At 47.2% G+C, this 26,579-nt stretch overlaps 1 protein-coding gene across 2 annotated transcripts in view; it reads left to right on the top strand.

Moving 5' to 3' along the window:
• GLG1 (golgi glycoprotein 1) overlaps positions 1-26,579 on the top strand; it is a 120,403-nt gene that overhangs the window by 22,883 nt on the left and 70,941 nt on the right. The window lies entirely within an intron of this gene.

Below are 26,579 nucleotides of genomic sequence, written 5' to 3'. Positions count from 1 at the left end.
GGCAGGATAGTCTCCATACGTCCATCACTGGCAATTGTATGCCAGCGAAGCTGTTGGTGCCCATGTGGCTGCTTACTCTGTAGCAGCATTCCCTGGCAAGCCTGCTTTGGAATTAGGCTAGCATAGGCTTGTCAGATGAGGACACTCTTACAGCATGATGTTGAGCCTGGCAGGACCCTGCAGATCTATGGAGCCACAGTTTCACTGGTTCTGTTTTACAGAAATGAAGTGTGGGCCCAATGGAGGGTGGAACATGGGATTGACTTTTCAGTTAGCTCCTGTGTCAGCTGCTCCTTATTAAGTGGCAGGACAAAATCAGAATGGGGATATTTGAAGCCAAAGCCAGCAACCCACTTCCACCAGCACTGGTTCATTTCGGAGGCTTTCTTGGTATATATGCAGAGGAGCATGGCACATCTGAGTGTGATGCTTATGCATTTCCACAATTGGAAACTGATCTCGCCTGTGAAAAAGAAATTTGCCTTTGTTTTAAAGAGTGAACCAGTGGTAGAACATTTTTTAACTTAAGCATAACCATTCAGGGGCTGAGAGAGCTGGTGGGTCACAGCTTTTGGTAAGTCACTACTTCTGTACAGGACTGTTAATCCTTTTTTTTAATTCCGATGTAAGGCCGCACAAGCGCATATAAACTTTCTGCCAGTTTTGAAAGTAGTTACCCAATACTAACCTTGCAGTTTCTGGTGAGTTACCCAGTAACTACTAGATAGTTGAGCTGTGTGTGTCGTACTGGCAGATCCTTGCAGCATAGATGTTTAAATCTGTGTAAAATTTCCAATTGACTAACCCTGACATAGACCCCATATCCCAATCTCCTGTTTGATCGTGCTGCAGCTGCTTCCTTAACCTAGCTAATAGGCATTTAACTCTGGGAGTGAGTTAGCCACTTGCTTTTTGAACTGCTGTGTTCCAAATGCAGACTAGCCTTTGAACTGGCAAGCAAAATGCAATGAATCTCGTGGGACTAATTATAAATATGGTTAGGCAGGGAGAGGGAGAGGATTTCGTGTCACATGTAAGTCTGTTGTAAGTGAATGCATTGTGGTGTGTGCTCATAGGCTCCTTCTGTACAGACAGTAGATCTATTTATGAAATGGCTCACACTTTTTAAAAGTTTGAGTTAATAAAGCTAGACGGGAACACACAACAGCGTGGGCTATACAGGCTCCAGGAAGATTTGTATGCAGTTCACTATCTGGAGGCCCTGGGAGCCTATTGTCCCTTTTCTGAAGATAGCCGGTCTAATCTGTCAGACTGGTAGAACTGCTGTTAGTTGATCCAGTGTTTCACTGACCCACCTGATTTTAGAACTGGAGCATCTAGATGAAATTCGTAAGATAAACATTGCGCTTCTTGGCGACGTGTGACTAGGCCAGGAACAGTCCGTTCGCTGGATGGGAGAGCACAGATGAGTTACGCCTTCTAGAAGAGTAGCTAACCGGGTATTGCAGGACATTTGAACTTTGAGTTAGAGGCTCTTGGTTCTGACCGTAAACAACACGGGAGCATGGGGTGCTGGGGGAATCTGAAAGGCAACATGTTAGACTTGGGATTTCCTATATTTTATTCTGAGTTTCCCTGGTTTTGACCCTAGAAAAAATCACCACCACTGAGGATGGAAGTGGAATTCAAAACACACACAGGTTTGGTTGCTGCAGAAACAAAACAAGTTTATTCTGAACTCAGTTTTCTTTTCTCATCTTGCGTACTTTTACCTTTGTTATAGATTTGAGATAGACAAAGGTGAAACTTTCACTGGTTTAAAAGCAGGAATGACCTGGACCCTCCCTTTCAGTCCAGTATTTCAGGATCTAAAAGGAAGTCAATGCATGGTTAGCCAATTAAGCTGCATCTGGGCTTTTATTTCGAATAGCACTTCTCCTCTTACCCAGTAGATGTGGAGAAGGCAGCTGACTAGGACGGCATCAGTTTCAATGCGTTGTCTCTTTTGTGTGTATTTGGGCAATGGAGCAGAAGCAGGAAAATAGGAGAAATCTTCTCCTGTGGGGATTTCCTGTAGAACTTCAAGTGAAAGTTTGTGGGGGAGAGAAAATTCCTGCACCACATTTAAATGCCGGGTGCATGTCCTTTGTGTAGTAGCTTCTCCAGTTAATTTCTGGTTCTGAAGTTAAGCTTTGGCAGTGCAAGAGTGATGATCCAGGGCCAATGAATTTATCATCTGACCAGCAGTTGGGAAACTAGGACAAACTAGCTTCATCGCTAAAGTGGGTAGCAGAGTGTCTGATGGGGTGGGGGAGCCCTAAATATTTAACTGTGGAAGGCAATTGATCCTGGCCTTGATCCTAGGTCTGACCATGTGATTGAGTTCTGAATGCTGAAGGGACTGCACAATGGTGGTGGTCTGGTTTTTGTGTTGCAGACTAAATTTGCCATAAGTATGACTCAGACAAAGCTTGTTGTTGTGCAGAATAAACTGAATGTCTCCAGTTAGGCCTTGTGCTGGAATCTTTGAGGAGCATTTAATGTTTTCCATGCAGATAGTCAGGATTGCTTTTCTCTTCCCAACTTTACCTTCCAAAGACCTCTGCTCTCGGGTGTGTTTGTACAGTCTGGTCTGCATGTATAAAAATGACATTTTCATTCTTGACAGAATGAACGGTTTGCTGACTTCTAGTAAATGTGGTTGTGGGTAATTTATTGGCGAATGCACGCATGCTTTAAGAGGTAGAGTCAAGAAAAATGCTTTTTCAGTTCTCTCTCCTTCAGATTCAACACGAAAGGGCTGTCTGGTGCAGTTGTCTGGTGACCTGTTTCTAATTAACATGCAAATTAACTTCTTGGCGTTGGTGATCTGGATTTCCAAGTGCTAATGTGTGCTGTGCTGGGGAATCTCCAGCATGTATGCGAGAGCACTAGCACTGGATGTTTTTGTGCTTGCTTCACTGGCTTTGCTGCAGTGGACCATGAGTTGCCTATTTTCAGTGTAGCGCTGCATAAAAAGTAAACTGTCATGTTGGTGTCAAACCTCACTGGCGGCATGATGAGTAAGGAAGAGACAGTGGAATGAATAAAGAACTCTGAATTATATTTCTGATCTTGAAGGATGGTGTTTTCAGGGGAATATAGTGATTCCTTGTGTGTTAGAAAGGAATCAAAGCACCACTAATCTCCAGGGGGTAAGGTACAGTGGGTAGAGGAGAACATGTTGGGAATGCGGCGCGTGTATGTTGCTGGAACCTGTTATCTGCAGCCTGTTACTTGCCTAGTTTAGAAAGTGAAACTGAACATAAGCTTACATTGTGGCATTTGAGTAGAGTGAATTTCCTGACTGGTTCACACAACACTGGTTGTAATGAGAATTAATGAGCACACGTGGCTTATATTTCCCCTGAAAAGTCTATAACGTGACAGATTATTACCTTGCTTTACATTAGCATTGTACACTTAGTTGGCATTCATTAGCATATTGACTGATTGTCATTAACTAAAGGTCAGATATAAAGCAAACGATGACATAGCTGTACTTCCCATTAAGGGAATGAATATTAATAAGGAATTTTGATCCAAAAGATAATTCTACCCATGGAGACTTCCCACACCTATAACACATCGTCACTGACAGCAAGAACTTGGTTGGAAGAATAACTACAGAGAAATGGTACCCTCATAACCAGGAACTCCTTGCATGTTCAGTCATTAGTTTGTTTTGATAACACCAAAATAATGTAGCACTACCCCTTCTAGCTCTGCAGTGCTAACACAACTATTGGAGAGCAAGACCGGTTTGTTCTCATTTAGTGCATAGAAGTCTTAGTGCCAGCATGAGATGAGGGAGAGAACCCAGCTTGACTTTCCAATCCCAGGTTGAGCCTCGAGACTGCTGGTTTGAAAACAGGTCTCACTCTTGCAGCCTGCGCAGACTTGGACTGGGATAGCTGAGGTACACGTGGAGCCTCATGTTGTCCCCTCATAATTCTTCCAAGTGAAACCTCGCATGAACCGAATAATGACCTTCAAACTGCTCTGTAGCAAACGGTCTTTACAAACTTGAAGGATAAAACGAGTAGGAGGATTTGTCTGGTAATTCTGGTAAACTTTGGCTTACTGGTGAAGCGTTCTGTGATAATTAAGTCTCTCTCATCTGCATTTTTTTAATGCAAGGCCCTCTTGTGCATGTGGTGGCACATTAAGGTTGAGCTGTGTTCCTCTGCCTGTACCAGGAGTCCCAAACAACTGTTTCAACTTTTTACCTCCTCTACCATTGGAATGTGGGCATCTCTTGAGGTGAAAGGCCCCAGGTGAAAGCCACACACCACAAGTAGTTTAGGACATGGTATGAAGGTTGGACAGCTACCCAGTTGAAATAAAAAGGGGGAACTGCCGCTCAACTCAGGATATTTAGTAAAATAGCATTTCAGACTAGAGAAAATTATTCTTTACTGTAAAGTTGGAAACAAATTCCATTAAAAGCCTCCTAGAATGTCATTTAAACTTGTGTGTTTCTGATCAGTTACATCTGATCATTTTACAAGCCTAGGTTTAATTCTCCTTTACCAAAGGAATCGGAACATCATCTTCCCCCTTCCAGCAAGCTACACATAATTACCGTGTGTGATGCAGTTATGGAAAGTCTTCAGATGGGGTACTCGCAGGGTAGAATATGTCCAGATTATTGTCTTTTCATACAGTAAGCATTGGTGTTGTAGTAATCCTGCTTCCAGTGAAACTTAATAGAAATTGTGGAAGATGAATCAAATCCTCAATTGAAATAGTTAATGGATTATCTTGCAGTCCTTTACAGATTATACGCAAATCAAGAAGTGGCGATTCTGCAGCCAGAAGCCAGCTGAGCCCCACTTTCATTAGTGAGGTCTGGTTTGTACTGATGAGATGTCCCTCGTAGTAGCAGAATTGTTTAATGAAAGTGTCTTCCAGAAGCTGAGCCAAAGGATCTAGGCATCTTTATTTGCAGGGTCTGCAAAATTCCATGCTAAGGAATAAACTTTACTCTGCCCTTTGTTTTTTTGTTTTTGTTTTTTTAGTGTGATTTGGGGATTAATTGTTTCATACCTCCTTCCAGAATCTCATTTCCGGTTTTAAAGCAGTAGTGGCCCATTGTAATAGCATTTCAGAATCTGAGTGGAATTAGGTGAGCAGAGAAGTAGTGGAGACAGTTCATTCATCCCTTGCGGTTGGAGCAAATCACATTTTCCTCCCCTCTCCCTTTTCCCCAAAATAAATCCCCATTGCTGGCTGGGGCTTAGATGAAATTGACAGTTCTGGTGAAGAAATCACTTGTAGCTGCTTTGGAGACCAGAAGAAAAAGGGAGAACTCAGAGGAAACCCCTCTTGAAATCCCCAAAGTTGGTGCATTGATGTGTGTTTACAGAGAAGAATTCAGCTCTTTTTCCACTGTATAGGACTGATTGTTGGTCACTAAACTCCTAAGTTAGTGGAAAATGCTAGATATAAGTAATCTTTCGGTTGGTGTTGCAGACATTGTATGTACCAAGTGACCCATGGTTACTTTGGTCAGCAAGAGGCCCCACAAAGCTCGTGGACAACCCTAAACCATATCCGCACAGTTGGCAAACTAAAGACTTGCCAGTGTATGACTGTGGGTTCCCAAACAGGCCCTGGACTGTGTAGCAAACCAGGGCTTGATTCACAACTACGGGTGCACTCTGCTGCTCCAGACTCAACTATCTGGCTGAAATGCCTAACTGTAAAATTATAGGAAAAAAAAAAATAGTCTGGTAGCACTTATAGACTAACGAAACATGCAGTTGGAATCATGAGCTTTCGTGGGCACAGCCCACTTCAGCTGACCCGTCATGGTCCCATCTGCATGTTTCGTTAGTCATAAGTGCTACCAGACCATTTGTTGTTTTTTTTCTGTAACAGACTAACTCGGCTGCCCCCTGAAGTGCCTGTAAAATTATAGCTATTGCTCTACATTTACGTCAGCCATAGATAGGATGATGATTAGGGTTAAATGAGTGGATTGGAGAAAGCAGAATGTGCATTGACCGTAAAAGGCAAGGCACATGCTAGTTTGGCCTCCGTACTGATACTGTCAGTGACCACTGCAACAGAGATGGCATTCTGATCTTAAAACCGTGATAGAAATGTAGCCGTGTTAGTCTGGTGTAGCTGAAACAAAATACAGCACTAAGTAGCACTTTAAAGACTAACAAGATGGTTTATTAGATGATGAGCTTTCGTGGGCCAGACCCACTTCCTCAGATCAAATAGTGGATCTTAAAACCATGTGTCTGGCTCCATAACAAATCACCTGTTTTAAGATCAGTTCTGTCTGCTTAGGGAGACAGAGAGAGAGACTTGGTTTATTCAAAGATGTTTCAAAGTGTGAGTTTTCAAAGGAATAGAGAGGCTATTTAGAGAGGAACAAAAGATTTTGAAACTAGAGATATTCCGGGGCAAAAACTTCCTCAAGCAGTGGAAACAACCTGTTTTTTTAGAAATGCTGTCTAACCACTAGTGGCAACATTCCCAGAAATGGGTTACATTGGAAAGCCAGAGGAAGAAGAGCACTGAGAATAAAGTGTCACTAATTGTCTGTTGAAGCAGCCTCGCAAATTCATGTGGTCAGAAGCCTTTCTTGCCTTAGTATTAGGCCTGCGGGAATTCTGCAATTTTACTGTCTCCAAATGCAACTCTTGCAAAATTACTCCAGATTGTATTTTCTTGTGACTTTTGTAAATGTAGGCTTATGTGTATCAGTGAGAGACTATAGGAAATTGAAAGTCACGTTATTTGTGACACCCTGAGCCTGGAAGCCCAGTCAGACTAGGCCAGGACTACTCAAGTTGGGAAGCCCCAAGGCCACAATGGTATTCACGGCACATGCCAAGGGCCACAACTTAAGTGTGGTTGCATGTACATGCAAATAGCTTCTTTCACATGGACAGGCATGAATACAAAGCACTTCCCACTCTTCCCTGGGGGGTAGAAACACCGACACTCTGTACCCATCTGTTCCAGCCGGCCCGTCCGCTTGTGTCTTTCAGTGCTCACCCCGCCTGGGAGATGCCTCGCCGTTGTGGAGTATGTTCCCAGTGGAGGCCATGTTCAAAGGATCCCACCTGTGGGCTGCCTGTTGAGCCCTGCGTAAACCCAAACTGCACCACAGGCTGCAAACAGATGGGCCGCAGGCAGTGGGAGGTCCATGGGCCACGTGTTGAGTAGCCCTGCTCCAGGCTCTACCATGGCGCTTCTAATTTAGCTTTTGCCAAACTCCCTTACTGCAGTTGTCACACACGTTTCCAGCTATATACTGGCTGCCTGCAAGATCGAGCCTTGCCAGACTTAAGTCTGTAAAATATAATCATGAATTTAACAGATATGGAGCTAACGGATATGGAACAAATTAGGTTTTTTCCTCTTCAAAGAGGCCAGTGATCTGTAGGCCGTGGGTTTTTTTGCTGCATGCTGTAGCCGGGTGAAGACTTGAAGACTATCACTGAGATTTTCCTGACACTAGCCCATAATTCACTATGGCTTTTGGAATATAAATTGTCTGAACAATTGGCTGCACCCCTGGCCATGGAGGAAATTTTTATACGTTAAACCATCCTTTTTTGTGAATCAATTGAGCTGCTCTGTCAGTCTGTAAACGTAATTTCCATGCAAGCTTGCCCCTCTTTGTTCTCTTGCGATAAGAGCTGCTCCCAATATCCCAGTGGTAAGTTTGGATTGATAGCTTAAGTGGCCCTATAGTGAGCGGAAAATGTGTTTGCACTTGCTTGTGGCCTGCTGGCTGTGTTTATTTGGGTATTCTCTGTGTGCTGGCTTCCAGAAAAATGAAAACCAGCTCTCTTGTGTGCCTATGGCACCGCTATGGAAGGAATGTTTTAAAGCATAAAGGTTCTGTGGCATTGACACTTACTCCTGTGAGCTCTGGGTTCTGTTGTTGGGACCTGCTGGGGGGTTCTGCACTGATCTCATTAGAATTTTCACATTGTTAGTGAAAACAGCAAAGGAAATCCTGTGAGAGTTGTACTCCCACCAACTGTCCTTTCTTCCTGCGGTTTATGTAAAATTTCAGACGGCTGTGTTGGGGCTGGAAATCCGTATGAATCAGGGAGTGGAAGAGATGAGCCCAAAGCATTAGATGGGATGGACGCTTTTATGGAAGCCAGAGGAAAGTTCTGAGAAATGTGTTCAATATTTGTTTGCACGGAGAAGGGCTGATGAAGAGATGCAGCAGATACCTTTTGGAGAATACTCAAGGCATAATTCTTTGTACACAAGCAAATGGACTATAATCTGTAACTCCGCATCCATTGAAAGTGGCCATATGCCCTGTTCGGTCTGATTAACTTGTGGTTTTTGGTAACATATTTTATGAATCTTGGGATGACCATTTTTTGCACAGTGCAAATTTGTTTTCCTAGTACCTAAATGAGTTGTTATTATGGACTTTCTTTTTGTGCAGTAATAGGACTGTAGGTAAAAATGCACAGATTTTGAAATGTGCATCTGGACATTCATTCAACTTTATTTTATACTATTTTCCCAGCCTCTCCTGCTGAAACACAGAGATGGACATCTACCTCTTGTGAGTGGAATTAGTGGTTAACGCACCGTGTTGCATTATCAAAGTTCAGATAGGTTTGAGCCTTTATTTGCTTGCGTTTCTTGATGGAAGATGAAGTGCGCCTTGTGTTTGCATGTGTGAGCTTTTCTGGGGGAAAGATGTTCATATGGCCATTTTCATATCCTAGATTGTATTTATGCACCATTTAAGAGTTGACCCTCAACTGTGTGTCTGTGAAATTACATTCCTCACAACTTGCTTGCTGGGCAAGTACCACCTAAGCAAGGAATAGTGTGAAAATTGCAGTGTCAGAAAACACTTGCCTAAGGTGCATGGAGCATAATTCCTGCCTTGGTTCCCAGGTCTGTTGGTCCTTCTTTGTACTGGATTTACTAGACCAATATCTCAATAACACCTCGTGCTGGGATATTATGGCGTTGAGGCACGTCCTCAGGGTAGTGGATTGAGGAAGCCCCCCGTGGAGAGATCCCGAAGGCTTGCACTGAATAATATGGAATAAGGCGCTGTGGACCAACAGTACCTAGGAGAAGGAAAACTCTGCAAACTGGTGCAATGAATGGTACTGGCTCCTGATCTGACCACTATATGGTCAGGCAGTTGTCCTGAATGTCCTGCTGTATGGCTCGGAGTCATGGACAATATATCGTTGCCATGTTTTGAAGCTTGATCAGTTCCATATGCATTGTCTGAGGAAGATTGCCTATGTGAATTGGTGGGACAAAATTCCTAATATGGAGGTTCTGAAGCTGTGTGGTGTCATGGGCATGGAAGCAATGCTTATGAACAAACAGTTTCGCTGGATTGGTCATGTTATGAGGATGGATGATACACGGATACCAAAGATGTTCTTCCATGGCCAGCTTGCTCATGGAAAGTGCTCTATTGGCGATCAGTATAAGTGCTATAAAGACATCCTAAAGGCCAATACAAAGTCATGCGGTATATCTCCCAGTGATCTGGAAACGATAGTTCAGGACAGATTGTCCTGGCGACAAACTATTGTACAGGCTCTTAATTGCTTTGAGAGTCAGCGTATCCAGGCATTGCAGGAAAAGTTCAGGATCCGAAAAGAACATACAGCGCCTGCTATTGGCAGCTTTTTATGTGACATCTGTAATCAGCTCTGCCGATCAAAGATTGGTTTAGTCGCTCACCAACAGTGTCTCAGAAGATGAGATCCGTTGATCGATGGCTATCCAAGAAGAATCTCAGTAACATTTGTGTAAGAAGCATATGGGGAGAAGCTGCATAGAGGTTGGGCAGATGAGAGCCTTTTCTTAAATGTCTTTGGTTGCAGTTTTCCAGCAATGGAAGCTAGGATACTAGTCTGATGATCTCAGTTGATCTATCTTGATGGTCTCATTTGCAGCCCTTGGCAATTACACTTTGAAGACAGATAGGAAATCTGTCAACTGACAGTTGGCTGCTCTGCTTTGAACAGTTGTTTTTCTTTGTTTACCAAACATGAAGGAATGTAAGTGCTTTTGCCAGCTGCCTCCCTTAGTGGTTGCTTTTATTCTGTTCTGTCTCGTACCAAAGTGCCTACCTGCAAAGATTCTTTAATACCCTCTGAGTATTAAAGAATGTGTAGAATATTAACTATGTATCCTCAAATTATACTACACAAGACATTTTACTTGGAGCATTGAGCTCTGTGCTTGTGCCCATCTGTACAGTAAAACAGACACTACAGTGAGGAGGGCAACGTAAGAACTAGGGATGTAAATCCTAGTTAACCGGTTAAATCTTTTGCTCCCACTCCCATGCTCTGGGCTGCGGCTGCCTACCCCTCCACGTGGGGAGGGAGAGCAGGAAATGGAAAGCCCAAGCATTGGGGGGGGAAGCTCCTGCTCCTCAGCCCCTCCACATGTGATTCTGCTAGAGCCAGCACCCCAAAATGTATGGGGGTGTCGGCTTCCGTTCCCGGGTCCCTCTTCATGTGCGGGGCAGTCAGCGCCTGCTCCCGCCTCCTTCCTCCCTGCGTGGGGGCCAGCCCCCAACCCAAGTTGGGCTGCAGGCAGGGGGTGTTCTGGGTACTGGTTAACCAGTACTCAGTAAGCATCACCTGGTAGCCGGTTACCCATTCAGATCCCTAGAAGGAACAGGATACAGTGTTAAATACAGGATACAGAGCCTTAAGACAACCTAAGCACTTTCACTTTGTGCATTGTGACATACCTGGTGCCTGTCATGTGTGGGTTCGTTCTGATATTCTGCCCAGAGAGTGAATTGTGTGTGCTGTATAGCAGGGGATTTGTTTTTTAAAGGTACATGTTGGTGTGTGTCTATCTGGTACCTGTTACATGGTTTGGTCCTGTGCATGTGAAGACTACTCAAACCATGTCATAACAAGGCAAGACAAAATGTGTTAGCCTTAAAAAGGGCCTCAGACATGGGGCCTGACTCCTGTGACAGTCCCTTTTCCAGGCACGTTGGTGCACATGAGTCTAAAACCCAACAGATCAGGTCAGCTGACAGATCTTGTGTAGGGGAATCTCCATGGATAGAGCCCTAAGACCCTAAGCTAGTTCTTCTCTGTGAAATCTAAGTTCCCCTTGCTGCTTATTGCACCTCCAATTACAGCACCCTGCAGTTTCAGAGGTAAGCATCTGAAAACATGAAACTGACCAATTAAAGCTCCCCCACCCCTCTGGCTGTGAAATTGACTCTGAGTTTGGTAGGGGCCCTATGCAACCAGGCATGGGGGAGTGTGGCTGGAGCATCTCTCCCCACCCCAACCCCTTTTTCTCCCCCCTTGATGGTGTTGCCTCTGAGGCTGCAAAGCAGCAATTAAGGCAGCCCTGAGGCTGGTCTGTTACCCAGCTGACTTGGCCCATGACATTTTTGTCACCTGTCTCCCTTGAGTCCTATACTAGGCACGGCTCAGCTGGACTCAAGGATCGGGTCCCAGTTTTTAACAGATTTCTTCTACACAGTGAGGCCCAAACCATGTTCTAACAGTTGGTCTCCAGTACTAAACCCTGCATAAACTCAGGCAGGTTCATAGTACAGGCAGTCCCCGGGTTACGTACAAGATAGGGACTATAGATTTGTTCTTAAGTTGAATTTGTATGTAAGTCAGAACTGGCTCCAGATTCAGCTGCTGCCACTGAAACTGACCAGGGGCTGACTACAGGAAGCTGGAGGCAGAGTTGCTCTGCCCCCAGCTTCTTGTAATCAGCCTGATCAGTTTCAACAGCTGCTGAATCTGGAGCCTGGGACAGAACAGCTGGGGCGCTGCCCGGTAGGTTCCCATAGGACCAACCCGGCAGCACCCCAGCTGCTCTACCCGAGGCGTCCCGCAACAAAAGCCTGGTCTGCTGGGGGGGGGGGGGGTGCACTAGCTGGCGGCGGCTTTGCTCGGGTGTCCCTGGTCTGCTGGGAGGGTCCAGTGGCTTTGCTGGACCCCCCAGCAGACCAGAGGGACTGAGAGAAGCTTTTCTCGCCCTGGAGGACACGGGTGGCGACCTGCTGCCTGTGAGCTCCGGGGCGAGAAAAGCCCCGTTCGTAAGTGCGGATCCGACCCTGTACAAATAAGTCCACAGCGTCTCCAAACTGGAACTGTTATACCGCTATAGTCATACCAGTGTGTTCCTTACATAGACAGTCTTACTCCAGAGTGAATGCCTCACTTGCCACTTTGGAAACAGTGTAAGGGTGGTGGTGGGGGGGGGGGGTGTACTGCAGCCCAGTTGCAGTGGAGAGGGGATGGGGGGTTGCTCTCCCTATCCCGGTCTGCTGGGCTGGAGGGGACTCCCTGCTGCTCCTCTTTTAACCGGTTGAACAGTGTTTAACTGGTTAACCAAGTAAACAGGATTTTACATCCCTACTTTTACCTATTTCACTGCAGCCGTATGAAGTTATTACTTGGCATTCTCGAGGCATGCTTGGATCATTTACATTGGGGCGGGGAACTTTTTTGGGTCAGTGGGCCACTGACCTACAGAAAAATCAGTTGGGAACTGCATACTGACGTGGCCCCCGACTGAGAAGGAGAGAGCGACACTCCTCATTCCCCTTGTTGAGGCCCAGGCTAGTAGATTGTGTGCTCCAGCCTTGGGGTTGGGTAGGGCTGGAACACCAGTATGTGCTCCCCAGTACTGGAGGAGGGGAGGGGGGAGGCTCGAGTCTTGGGAGCTAGATCCAGTTAAGCCGGGGGCCGCATCTGGCCTTAGGTTCGCCACCCTTGGTCTAGATACAAGATTACTTTGATTAGCCTGATTAGTAGAGGTATTAGGCTTTCAAAAACACATCGGGAAACTTGCCATTTCTTATTGCAGCACCAAAAATAAACAACTCTTCTGAAACTGAATTTCATCTGCCTCAAAGCAGTCTGAGAACACTGTGTTTAGGGCCCTTGACTGAGTTTCCAAAGACCGAATAAGCTTGGTTGTGGCTGTTCAGTGTTTGGTTGGGCGGCTGTCACTTGACTCTAAAGCTGCTGTAACTTCAGCCCTGGTTTTTGAGGGACTAGGTTGTGGGTGAGTACATGGCACCTTAAAAAGTATTAGGGTGAGTCCTCTCCTACGCCTCGCATTTGGCTTGTGTTCACATGTTGCTCTGTAATACGTAAGCTGCTCACACCCCATAACTTACTGTTTAGAGTCACATTTGAAGTCTTTAAAAAAAAAAAAAAAGCAGCAGAGAAAATTGAGTATATCCTCCATCTGCTAACTTATTTAGATCTGTCCCCTTTCTCTGGGGTGTTGGTGAATCGTTGGGCTGTTAGTCAGGTTCTAGGCACGGGGATGGCGAATGCTCAATGCCAGTATATTTTTGCTGAGTGTTCCTTTTGTCGTTTCAGCATGCAATGTCATAGCTGAAATGGCTGGGCATTCCTCTATCAAATCGTGTGTACAGACTACAGCAGTGACCCCTGATAGGACTGCTCTTTCACCAGGAGGGGGCGTCTCTGGAGGGGGAGCTCACTTATTTAACAGCCCTTCCCTGAGGAACTGCCTGCGCTTGTGGAAAAGGTCTTTGAGCAGTCCCGTTTCTTCAGCTTCTTTGGAAGCTGCTTTGTGTGATATCTATAGCTCCTCCAGTCAGGTTGGCCTGGGCTAAATTACAGTACATTGTTTACATCAGCTGTTCAGATTCACCTAGGCTCAGTCCTTGGCATTTTTGACAGTTGTGGCAGAGATCAGACAAGCTTCTCACACACTAAGACATTTTGGCCTAAGTGAGAGAGTAAAAAATCTGCCAGGCTGGTTCAGTAATTTCACTTCTCCTTGCTAAACATACACCCCCGAAGTACATTCACTGGCAGTGCTGCCTTGAGTTTGACCTCTAACTGGTGGGCGTGTTTGCCTGTTACAAGTGATTTCATTGGAGCATGTGACTGACAGCCCGTTGTTTCGAATGGCTGGGACAGGCAGAGTAGATGGGACAAATAACATTGAAATCCCAGCAGACCAACTCAAGCCCTTCCAATATTTGAGGCAAATGAGCTGCTGATCATGCCATTGGTAGTCGATGTCTCTCATAAAGGGGGTCCTGTTGGTTCGGTGCCTCTTTTCTGAACAGTAGGGTGTTGCTCCCACATGACTCGTCAGTTTTCCAGAAATGCCTGCTGCACTGTGGAACCTCACACAGCTGTCTGCCTGCTGCTGCTTTTCGCCCTCCAGTGGTGGCTTTGAACCAAGAATGTAGGTTTTCAAGTGCCTAGGGTGGGGCGGCACTTGAAACCTTCTTGAGTCAAGTGGCCACCGTCACAGAGGTGACCCCCCCACTGAGAAGTGGTAAAAGACTCTCCTCACTCCCCTTGAGCGCTCCCCCCGGGAAGGAGGGGAAGGGCAGGGGGCGCTGAGGTTCACAACTTAACCCCAGAGCTGGATTAACTCTTCTGGTGACCCAGGGTTAGTAGATTTAGGGGGTCCCCCCCATGCTCTGGGTTGGGGCCAAAATGCAGGAGGGGGCTGTTGAGGTGGGGTGTCTGCGCAGGAGCCAGGCTGCGGGAGTGGGCTGGCGTGCTCAAAAGCTGTTTGCCAAGAAAGAGGAGCTAAGCTCTGTCAGACATTGCAAGATCAAGATCATCGCTGCATGCTGTGTGGGTTACAGCTGAAGGCAGGATAAACGGGCCTGCTCTTGCTTTGGAAGTGTCCTTCCTGGGACTAACCAAAAGCAGTGTGGACTCTGGGAGCCAGAGGCCACTTCGGACTCTGCAGAAGATGGTGTGTGTCAGCAACTTGCAGAAATGACTGGAAACCAGGTATTTAAATCCTTGTTCTGAGTTTTCAGGGCTAACAACAGGAAATGTCACTCTCCTACTTCCTGTCCGTCCCTTCAGTCATGCTTGGTTTCAGCCAGTAGGAAAATTTTGATTTAATGTGTACTTCAGAGAGGTTAATGAATACTCTTCTTTGGATCATCACCTGCTGTCAGAGGACTAGAAGCTGGGTGTTCTCACAGAGATGTCCCCAAGTTGGCTGTCTGTAATTAAGTTCTCTTTAAAACTTCTGTTTAGTCATGTTCAGCTGTAGAAATATTCCCTGCATCGGAACTGCCTCCAGCTGGCACGCACATTCCTTTCCCCTTGATGCTGCTGCCTGCTCAGAGCGATGAGAGAAGTAACCAGTCTGAATTGGTTCCTTGAGATGCCACTCTGTAATCAGAAGCTGAAAAGCCTTTGTACAGCGGTGGTATTAGTGAGCCTCTGAGTAGGGGTAATTGCCAGTAGAGAGCTGCAAAATCAGCACAGCCTCAGATTCTGAACTGGGGCTTCCCCGGTTTGACAAGAGTTTGAGTTGAGGAACCGGAGAACTTGTTTAGTTGATGTTGGCCCAGCCAGCTGGAAATGCATTTGACGGGGGAGTGGCAGCTGTTCTGAGGGAATGCGGTGTGGATGTTTAACTGTGCGGTCAGGGTTAGGGATGTCAAAGGTTGAGGCTTAATGGTGAGGTTACTGGTTCTGGTTAACCAGTAAGGGCTGGATGAGCTCCCCACCCAACCCAAGCAGGGGGCTGCTCCAGCCCTGTGGGTCCCCTGAAGGAGGGCCAGCAGCAGCCCCTGCCCTGCCGGCCCCACTCCCAGGGAGGCAGATTCACTGCAGGCGCTGCAGTATAAAGCGTATTTCTGCTTTGTGCGGCAGAGCCCGCAGCGCGTGGAGCTGGAACCGCTATGATCTTTAGAAGTTAGTTACATTTGTGTGATCCTAGTCAGGACAGTGTCATCCTGCTTATAAACATGCGCAGAAAGCTCTGTTCAAACGCTGTGGCATGCACACCCCCCGTGTCCCTACATGCCGGCTGGCTTTACTGTCCTGTGTCTGTACAGCCATCCAGGTATCATTCTTGGCTCAAGACAGGCTGCTCGTGAACTGCCTGTTTACAGCATTGCCATCCTGAACTCCCAGGGTTAACCTTGTACCCAGAAGTTAAAGTGGAATATTCTGCTCAATAGCTTTATTGCTAGCTTAATGGGAGCCTGTCACACTGGAATTGCCACAGAAAGAACTTCAGTGGTTAAAATGTTGAGCCTAGGAACCAAAGGTCAGCAGAGAAGCAGGGTGTAATTTGGTGCCCCTGTGTCCTCCTGAGCACCAAGGCTAAGTTAAGTGGCTTCTTCCTCATGCTATTGATGGAGGGCATAAGAGGCCTTGTGGATTGATGCCTCCTGTTTCTTCTTACTGCAAAGCCAAGGAAGGGTCTGAAGAAGAAGGGATGGAGGGTGGGTAGCAGAATACAGGTGGGGCAACATTGCTCTAAGAACTTCCTGTTACAGTAAGTAGCTTCCACTTGACGTGATGGGGAAGAAGAATATCTAAGTCTTGATCAAAATATCTGCTTTCAGTTGTAGAATCTGCTGCTTCTTGGGGTGTATTTTGGTTGTAGAAGGGACATGGTAAATAAGTGAAATTCCTTCAGCTGTCCAGCAGCCATGTCTAATAAAAAAAATGCAACCTGGTAAATTAAACTCATGAGGAATACAGTGAACCCTCGTTTATCGCGGTAGATAGGTTCCAAACCCGACCGCGATAGATGAAAATCCGCGAAGTAGAAGTAGGATCCTCAAAGCCTCGGGGGAAGCCGGCGGGGGGGGCATCCCAGGCGCGCCTGGGATGCCCCCCCTCCGGCTTCCCCGGAGGCTTTGAAAGCCGCGGAGGGGCTCCGGCGGGGGAGCAGCCCAGGCGCGCCTGGGATGCCCCCCCGCCGGCTTCCCCCGAGGCTTTGAAAGCCGCGGAGGGGCTCCGGCGGGGGAGCAGCCCAGGCGCGCCTGGGATGCCCCCCCGCCGGCTTCCCCGGAGGCTTTGAAAGCCGCGGAGGGGCTCCGGCGGGGGAGCAGCCCAGGCGCGCCTGGGATGCCCCCCCGCCGGCTTCCCCCGAGGCTTTGAAAGCCGCGGAGGGGCTCCGGCGGGGGAGCAGCCCAGGCGCGCCTGGGATGCCCCCCCGCCGGCTTCCCCGGAGGCTTTGAAAGCCGCGGAGGGGCTCCGGCGGGGGAGCAGCCCAGGCGCGCCTGGGATGCCCCCCCGCCGGCTTCCCCCGAGGCTTTGAAAGCCGCGGAGGGGCTCCGGCGGGGGAGCAGCCCAGGCGCGCCTGGGATGCCCCCCCGCCGGCTTCCCCGGAGGCTTTGAAAGCCGCGGAGGGGCTCCGGCGGGGGAGCAGCCCAGGCGCGCCTGGGATGCCCCCCCGCCGGCTTCCCCCGAGGCTTTGAAAGCCGCGGAGGGGCTCCGGCGGGGGAGCAGCCCAGGCGCGCCTGGGATGCCCCCCCGCCGGCTTCCCCGGAGGCTTTGAAAGCCGCGGAGGGGCTCCGGCGGGGGAGCAGCCCAGGCGCGCCTGGGATGCCCCCCCGCCGGCTTCCCCGGAGGCTTTTTAAAGTTTTGGTAACCGCTACTTCGCGGTTCGACCATCGCGGATTCACGTATATACATAATGTAATGAAAAAAGTCCGCGAAGTCGTGAATCCGCGATAGTCGAACCGCGAAGTAGCGAGGGTTCACTGTATTTCATTATTTTGTGCAGTATCAAGGCTCATAGGTAGTTCATGACGACATCAACGTAATTGCTGCGGAGTTTCAAAGCGGCAGTGCTGCACGAGCCTCGGACCAGCGGGGGGGGGGAGGGAGAGTCCCCAGCTGACCTCAGGCTTTGGGGCTTTCACCTTTGAAGTGTAGCAACAGCCCTAGGACTGTTGACTGTTCCATTAGTCAGTTACCTGATACTTAATCCGTGGGCGTGTCTAGACTACATCCCTTTTTCGAGAAAAGGGATGTGAATTAGACACTTCGAAATTGCAAATGAAGCCGGGATTTAAATCTCCTATGCTTCATTTGCATAATGGCAGCTGTGGTTTTTTCAACACGGGTATTTTAGATAGAAGAATGGCCGTTTAGACGGGGATCTTTCCATTGCAGAGCCCGCAGTGCGTGTAACCATGGCACCGCTATGGTTTTAGCAGTTTCACGGTTACATTTCAAACGCATTTCTACACCCCTAATTTTGCTGCTTAAGCCGCTAGAGAAGAAAATTTTGCACAGTGACTGCATTTTACTTGTCCTTTAATTTTATACAGTGTGCTGGTGGGGAGGAGGATGATAGTTACTCTACTTAAAACTGTGGGTTTAAAATCTCTTTTATGCTTCCAATCCTGTCCGTATATCCTAGCAAATGGGATGTGTTATTTGTAATGGCCCAGAAGCAGACTTATCTGAGAAGCTTTACCACAGGAAAGTATTTCGCATTATTCCAAGAACGGGCAGTGGTGGAAAGGCAGCTTTTTCTGAAGTAGCCAGGCGGATGCAGTACTTTGAAATTCAAAGGTATTGGCCCAAGGCCCCTAACAATATTAGGCACTTGATTGTCAAGCCGGGGATTTGTCCAGGGGTGGTTCCGCTGTGGCCTGTCTTACACTGTTCTCTGCTGTTGCAATATCCACGCCGTGGGGAAGATCGCTTGTAACCTTTTCTGGGGCTGGAAAGTACTCCGGCAGTATCTGATAAGTCGCATGCTTGCTATGCTAAGACCGGCAGGTCTCTCTTGATGGGTGCTTCAGTACATTGGCTGCTCAGCCAGAGCTCAGACCTGTCTTTCGCTGAGCGCAGGGGAATGCCCGCCTCTTGAGATACTCGCCACACCCTTCTACTGCAGATCTCAGACTTCACAGTGTAGCTGTCCATGCCTTTGCAGTGCCCCAGGGCTGCAGCTGCCTTTTGGGGAGTGAGCAGGACAGGGCAGTTATCCAGTGTCCTGTCCTCGAGTCTCATTTGGCAGTCAGGGGCTTAGGGATGCCCAGAGAATGGGGTTGCATCCATGACCACCTTGGCTCATAGCTATTGATGGACCTATCCTCCATAAATTTATCTATAAACCTCTTATACTTTTGGCCTTGACAACATACCGTGGCAAGGAGTTCCGCAGGTTGACTGTGTAAAGTACTTCCTTATGTTTATTTCTAAACCTGCTCATTGTAGGGATGTGAAATTTAGATTAATCAACTAATCGAATAGTCAATGGAAGTTGCATAGACTATTTGATTAGTCAATAAGGGCACCTCCACTTTTGAAATGTAGCAAGATCTCTGCCGGATCAGTGCGCACAAAATCTGTGCACACCCCGCCCTCAGTGCCCTTCTCAGCCCTTTCCCAAAAGAATTCAGCATGCACAAAATCTGTGCACACCCCATCTCCCGTGTCCCTCTCGGCCCTTTCCTGAGGGAATTTGTGCACGCATGCGCACACACAATCTGTGCACAATACTTCAAAACTCTAGCAAATTGTTGGTCAATAAATAGCCATTGAGCCTGGCAGAGGCGAGCACAGGCCGCTGGCTGCATGGAGGTGGGAGAGCACCCTGCAGCCCCCCCCCCCCCCGCCCTGCTAGGACCAGAGAATGGCAGTGAGATGCCTCTGGCTGCATGGCAGAAGGCCTCAGAAAAGTGGTGTTTAGGATGGCTGGGATGCCAGCCAGGGCCCCAAGCCATTTGAATGACTAAGAAACAGCTGATACCAATAGCTGAGTATCCCAGGCCCTTGCCCACCATGGCTCTGGGACATCACCTCTCAAAGGAGTCTCCCTAAATCAGAGCATTTCCCTCAGCCTGCAAGGGGAGGGGCTTGGGTGGCTCAGCTTCCTAGGAAAAGGAACCCGTTCACCACTTCTAAACAGAGAGAAATAGGGCAGTGAAGCCTTCCTGTTGCTTCCTGTTTCCTAATTGTCCCAAGCCAGACACCCCCCCTCTGCGTACTCCTGCCTCTTGCACTCCCTTTCGCTGGGCTGGGGCAGGGTTCTGGGATGGGGGTGCAGCCTGAGATTCCCTCGTAGGCAGGAAGAGAAGCCTGTTCATCGGGTGCTTTGTGTCTCTCAGCTTGCTAGGCTGCTCACGGTCTAGCACCGTGGGCTGCAAGTGGAGAGCTGCGGCCTATGTGGAGACACAGGTCCGTGGTGTGGCTCCCAGTGGGAAATGAGCTGAGAACCCCTGTTCTTGCTGTTTAAAAATCTAGATGGGGTGTGTGAAACTCCCACCAGTCTTGTGCCTCAACACCCAGGGAGCAGGGAGCGTACGAGCTGGCTCATAACGTGCCCCATCTTCGTGTTCTACTTGGGTGACGATCCTGCTTTGGTTTTGGCTTTGCCATGGCTAATACTAATACTGTGTGTGAAGCTGAGCAGCTCTCGTCCTGTTGGCTCTGGAATAGGAGACTTGTTGTTCTGTGGGCTCGACATTCTCTGAACCCCCTGCTGCTGTCCCTAGGCGCGGACGCATTGCCAGTTCTGAAGCACGGCGCCTCGTTCTCATTGCACGTTTTGTTGTGGTCTGGGCTGGGGTGGGGCCAGGAGAAGTGGAGCTAGAGAACTTCTGATGCCCTTCGTTAGAGAAGTATAATTCCAGGCACGTCACAAGCTCTCCTTTACCAGCGGCTTTTGTAATTGGATGCCTGGGCGGAAATGCTGTCTGAGAGTCCAGTCCTGCCTCGGTTACATTCGAAATTCTGCCACATCCTAAGGAGCAGGAATGAATTCAGCAGCAAAGTCAATAGGCCAGCACATCCATTTGGAATTTAGGCAGAAGCCAAGCAGTCTGGGTCAGCTATCCACAAAGTTTCAAAGGAGACAGAAGCTGTGTGGGAGATAAACCTACGTGAGGTTATTGGTCCAGTGCAGGTTTTGAGGGTTGACACAGACTTCAGCACTGCTCCCAGATGTATGCAGTCCAGCATGTGCTTACCTGTCCCTCTGGCAAGGAAATCGCTCCTCACTCCTCTTCCTTGGGATGGGGCAAAGAGCTACTGAGCCACCCCTTTGGTGAACAGAGCTTCCACTTATCATTGATTCAGGGCCTCTTAGTCCTCTGGCAGAGACTTCCTGTGTCATGGCCAACCTCTCCCCTTTCCTTCCCTCCCACAAGGGACTGTCTCAAGCCCAAGCAGCAGCTCCCAATCTGTTCTGCAGTGTCTCTGAACGGGCATTGGATTAAAACTAAGGCTTTGTCTACACTTCGAAGCGCTGCTGTGTGGCCACGGCAGGAGCGCTGGGAGAAAGCTCTATTGCTGTAAAACATTCATGCTTAAATTTGGCACTTTACGAATGAGCTTTAACAAAGATGCTAATTACCTTACACATTCCCAAGATAGCTTCCCCGCCTATCACCCCTGATTAGCCATTCATTGACTCAAAAATAGCTATTCCCTCCCTCTCCCTCGCCTCACCTTCTGTACTAAATCTGATTTGTCAATTTAAGAATGTGTTCACTTTTTTTTCCATTGTATCCCTTTGGTATATGTGGCCATGCCAATTCTCTTCCAGAATATGATCTGAGAAAGTGGGTCTGGCCCATGAAAGCTCATCACCTATTAAACCTTCTTGTTAGTCTTTAAAGTGCTACATAGTTTTTCCTTTTGTTTTAGCAAGATCAGACTAACCCGGCTACCTCTCTATTACTCTCAGGGTAAATAAACCACCCGGGAGGGGAGTAGCTGGCAGGGCTGGGAACTTGTTTACACTGGTGATTTACAGCACTGTAACTTGCTGTGGGTTGGGGCCAGATTTTCTTGCTGTGAGCCAGGAAATTGCAGCGCAGAAAAGTGCCAATGTAGACTTAGCCGAAGTGGGAACATTTGAGATTAAAAAATAAACATCCTAAGGGGGAAGATACCTCAATTGTTCCTGTATCTTTTTATAAAGAAACTTTTATCCTTCTCAACTGTGGAGTCTGTTTGGAGAAGCCAGGAGCTTCGGCGGTTTTAACCAAAGTGCTTCTCATTAGTCTGCAAACTAACACGGCTACATTTCTATCACAATTCTCATTAGTCTGTCTGCAAGTCCTTCACGGTGAAATGGGGGTATTGCCAATATTCCCCAGTGAATCTGCATTTGCAGCCACAATTCCAGAGTAAAAACCGGTCTGGGTATGGTTGGTTTTCAGATTTTGGAGTGAATTGACAAGTTTTCAAGTTATGGCTGCAGTTCACTGCACTTTCTGAAATTTAAAGGTGGAGGGCATGGACTTGCCCTTTTGATGACGTTTAGGCCACATGGCTCTTGGAGTAGCCAGATGCTGTCAGGCCTATGGAAAAGGCACCTTATTTAGAGCTAGGGATTGGGGAAGGGTTGGTTTAAATCAAAGCAATTTAAATCACCGATTTTAATTGTGATTTAAGACAGCAGACTGGAAGCCTTGATTTAAATAATTGATTTAATCAGTTTGCATTTGTACTTCGTTATTCTCCCCCCTCCAAAAAAAAAAAAAGATAGATGCTCATTAGTTGGTAACCATTAAAATATGTCGATTTACTTCTGAATATAGCTTTATACTAAATGTAGCGCTCCTTTTTGCTAACCAGTAGGGTATGGTCTGACTCAGATCCTCAAAGGTATTTAAGATCCAATCTTGCACTGAAATCATGACACGTTGACAGTCTGGACCTCTTTCTATACACATTTCTTTAAGCAGCTATGTAACTTAATTTACATTTTTTCTGATTATTAGTTTTTACATTTGTATGCTGAAAAATGATTAAAGATGCATTTCTTATTTACTGAGTTAACTTTTTACTTGTGATTTGTGTCAACTCTCTTTGGCTATAAATTCAAATACAGATAAATGCACAAAAACAGCATTTTATTGGTTTTTTTAAGCTGCCTTGAGTGCTGCATACATGCGAAACGTGTTTTGATAATTTTTGTATTTCTGGCCAATGTATTAAACAGGAAGTATTGTTGATAGCTGATATATTGAATTGATTGTTTCTGGTCACCACATCTGTTGAGATTTTAAAACTAGTAGATCTCATCCATTCATGCCTAATTTTTTTCATAGGTTGGAAGATAAAAACTAGCTTTTCTTTTTCAACTCAGTTGATTTTTTTTTTTACTTTGATCATTGAACTTGAACTAATGTATACTGAGATGAATAAAATATTAAGCTGGTTTAGCACTTCACAAACTTGACTCCAGGTGTTTTAAGCAAGTGACTTCTATCAGTTTAGTGGTTTCACTTTCTTAAAGCTTGGCACTTCAACAAACTGCTTACTTTTTGGATATAAGTGATTTAAAATAGATTGTTTGGGCCTTAGCATAGGATGTCAATTTCAAGTTTCATTTTAAATGGGTTTATTTTTAAAAAAACACTTTTTTGAAATAAACTGGCACAGCAAAAAAAAAAAATCCATTTTTAATTAGCAATATTTGTACCCACTCTCCTTTGAGTACGGGCTGGAAGCGGATGCAGAGGGAACCAGAATCTGTTTTCCAGGAGTAAAAACTTGCCAGCATGGAGTCCTAGCGCAAGATGGAAGTAGGGGGGAGAGCTCGACTGAAGTCAGTCAGTGTCTTGGTACGCCCACTGCAGGACTTCCTTTCAGTTCTCTTCCTGGCGGGCTGCTCCCTGGCAGTGCGCTTGAGATGACGTGACTGACTACAGCTAAAACTGATCGCTTCACGCCAGCATGAAATAAGCAGCTTTTCTGGACTTAGTTACCTTTCTGGCCCTGAGAATTCAAGATACCTGTAAAACATGTGTTCTAGCAGTAGTGTTTGTCACTGGCCCCATACTGAATGTACAGTGGTCCAAGATCTGGTCACGTTGTCCACCATTGCATTGAGCTGTGAATTTGTGTAAATGCCTGTTAGTTTCTCTGACATTAAACTGGAATTTTCCAGTGAAGAGCAAAGGTGCCTTGCTTGGTTTTTTTATAGGGGAATTATTCTGAACCGATTATCCTTCTAGACAGTGAGTAGAGTTCGTGAGCGCTGTTACAAGAGGTGGATCCATTTTAGACCATTAAAATGTACAGCGTAGGAGAGCCCTGAAATGCAGCTAAGCTCTCTTCCTAATTTCTCCACTTTCATGGCCTAAATTAGTCCTGCAAAATGCTGCTTGCCCACTCATATGGAGTGACTCACTTGTCTTGGCAGATGACTAAAATATCATAAATGTTCTATGAACTTTTCTGTGGCAATTGGTACCATAGATCGCCAAATAGGCCGTGTCTAGGCTACAGCCCTTTTTTGGTAAAGGGATGTAAATTAGGCATGTGGATATTGCAAATGAAGCCGGGATTTGAATTTCCCGCACTTCATTTGCATAATGGTGGCCGCTGCTTTTTCTCAAAACAGGGTTTTTTTGGGGGGGGGGGGGGGGGGCACAAAACAGGGCATTTCTGTTGAAAATGCCCAGTCTAAACTGCTGGGTTTTTTCCCGAAAAAGCCCTGTTTCGGAAAAAGCAGCGGCTGCCGTTATGCAAATGAAGCATGGGAAATTCAAATCCCGGCTTCATTTGCAATATTGACGTGCCTAATTTACATCCCTTTACCAAAAAAGGGTTGTAGTCTAGACATAGCCATAGACTCCTCTTACCTCAAGGACCTTCTGGGTAAACAGCAATAACCTGAAATGGCTAGGTCCTTCCCCAGGCCCTAACCCAGTGCTCCTCTGCCTCCGGAGGCTCTTCAACTTGCTTCTTCACGCTTCTCGTGCTATTCAGTGCCTGTGTGAAGCTTCTGGGTGAGATGGTGAGACGAGTCGAATGCAGACAGTCAGGGAAGAGAGGATGTTTTCAGTGATCCAGACTTAGTCTGGTACGTTTTTCAGCTGCTGACGTTATTTCAGGCCTGTGTGTAGGCCCTGCCGTGGTTATCAGGTCTGAGTGGAAAGCAAGTCATCTGCTTACATTTTCTGCCATGCAGCTTCTTGTCTGTGGACTCTTTCTCCCTCCTCCTTTCGCCCAACTTGTGGTGGCAGCAGCCAGCAGCAAATGATTGCTCATGGCCTCAGCTGTTGCGGAGGGATGAGCTGGGTTGCATTGGAGGCAAGGTGCTGGTGGGTAGAGCCCCGGCGGGTGCTTAGATGGGTGCCTGCATTTGAGCTGCAGATATCCACAGAGTTTGCAGGGCTGCGCTTCACTGTGGACTGGCCAGGAGGGAAACGACCCATGGAGTTACTGGGGGGTGGGTGGGGCCCCTCGCCCAAGGCTCATGGAGGGTCTGTCATGGCCCCCCACAGCTGCCTGCCCCTGTTACCAGGCTGAAACTCCAAGCCACCCCACCCCACCCCACCCCCTCCACTGCAGCTGCTGAGTGGAACTGTTTTGTAATTTTCTTACTTATTCTGAGCGATCAGACGACAAACCTCTGTGCCAGCTTCTCTCCTTTGGGTAGAAGCTGCCTCTTTGGACTTAGTGACAGCAGGTCGTCTTGCCTCCAGAACCCTCTAGATGCAGTTGGATTATAAAATGTGAGTGCCCAGAGTTGTGGGTTGCTGAGATTCAGCCTCTAGGAAGAACTTGATGGTGCTTATTAGCATTATGTTCCCATAAGAGTGTTGAGCAATCATGGACAAAGCATGTGTCAGAATCCCCGATGCGGTTCTACTCTGTGAAATGACATCTCCTAGCTAGGCAACTTTGTGTGAATCTGGAGTCTGAGTTACTCATTTGTCCTCCTGTTGGCTCTGCAGCAACACAGTTAACTAAGGCCACATCTCCACTCTGCAGAAGATCACTGCTCCCACGATAAATCTTCCAGAGTTCGATATAGCAAGTCTCTAAGACTCACTAAATCAAACTCAGAGCTTCCGGTACTCCTGCCCTTCATGGATCAGGGAAGCCAAGCGTTTGCTCCCCTGGGCCTCCCTCTGTGGGGATGCTGCGGTAAGGTAAGCAGACTCCAGCTACCTATTGTACGTAGCTGGAGGTGTGTACCTTAAGCTGGGCTGCCAGGTCTAGTGTAGACCTGGCCTGAGGTACTGCTTTCGCTCAGGCTGCAGAATCTGTTACTGGCAGTGGCAAACAGACCTGAAAATGCTGCCTGCCACTCAGATCTCAGGATCGCTTTGCAAAACTGGCAGGGTTTTTGAGGGGTGTGAGGGGGCAAAGAAGTGTTGACTGACTGAACGTGCTTGAGCTGTAGCAATTAAGTGGATAAATCTGGAATCCTATGCTGAGTCATTCTTGGACTGACATGGCACTTGTAAGTATTTATTCCAAGCAACTGTCAGTTTGGTTTTACTTGGCGTAACCTGGTCCCAACACCTAATTTCTGCTCTGGAGTGACAGGGACAAAACCGAGGAGAAACAGCACTAGGATTCTGTGCCGTTTTGCTCTTACTGCTCATATATTGAGACACCTTTATTCTGCCTGTCGTAGCAGCTGGGAGCAGCACCACAGACCAAGACACCTTCATCTGACTCCTTGTAGCTTGTCTAAAAGCAAACCTTGCACAGATTCTTGTATTAATACTCTTTGGGCTTTGGCTTCCCGCTCAGTGTCCTTGGTCTCATTTGTTGTCTAAACGACGTGTCTGCTGCCTTCATGTCTGAAAAGATCAGTAACTTAGAGAAGGGAGGAGAAGGGTTTGTCAGGGCTGCAGAGGCAGTTGCGGAATCTCAATGGTTTAACAGAGAAACCTGCTTCGTTTGGAGATGGCTTTGCGTTTGAAGCAGAATCTGGCGTAGTATAAACACTGTTTCTAAGACTAAAAATGGCTTCGGGGTCTCTGACATTTTAATCTTCCATGGCACATGCACAGAGTTGCATGCACAGTGGATGGCAGTTGATGCTCAGGCGTTTGGACAGAATTTGCATTA

Source organism: Pelodiscus sinensis, chromosome 12 (assembly GCF_052426305.1).
Source record: "Pelodiscus sinensis isolate ZL-2025 chromosome 12, ASM5242630v1, whole genome shotgun sequence".
In the NCBI taxonomy this organism is placed as follows: Eukaryota; Metazoa; Chordata; order Testudines; family Trionychidae; genus Pelodiscus; species Pelodiscus sinensis.
Note: the sequence above shows the minus strand (reverse complement) of the source record. Positions and strands in the feature narration are given on the sequence as shown.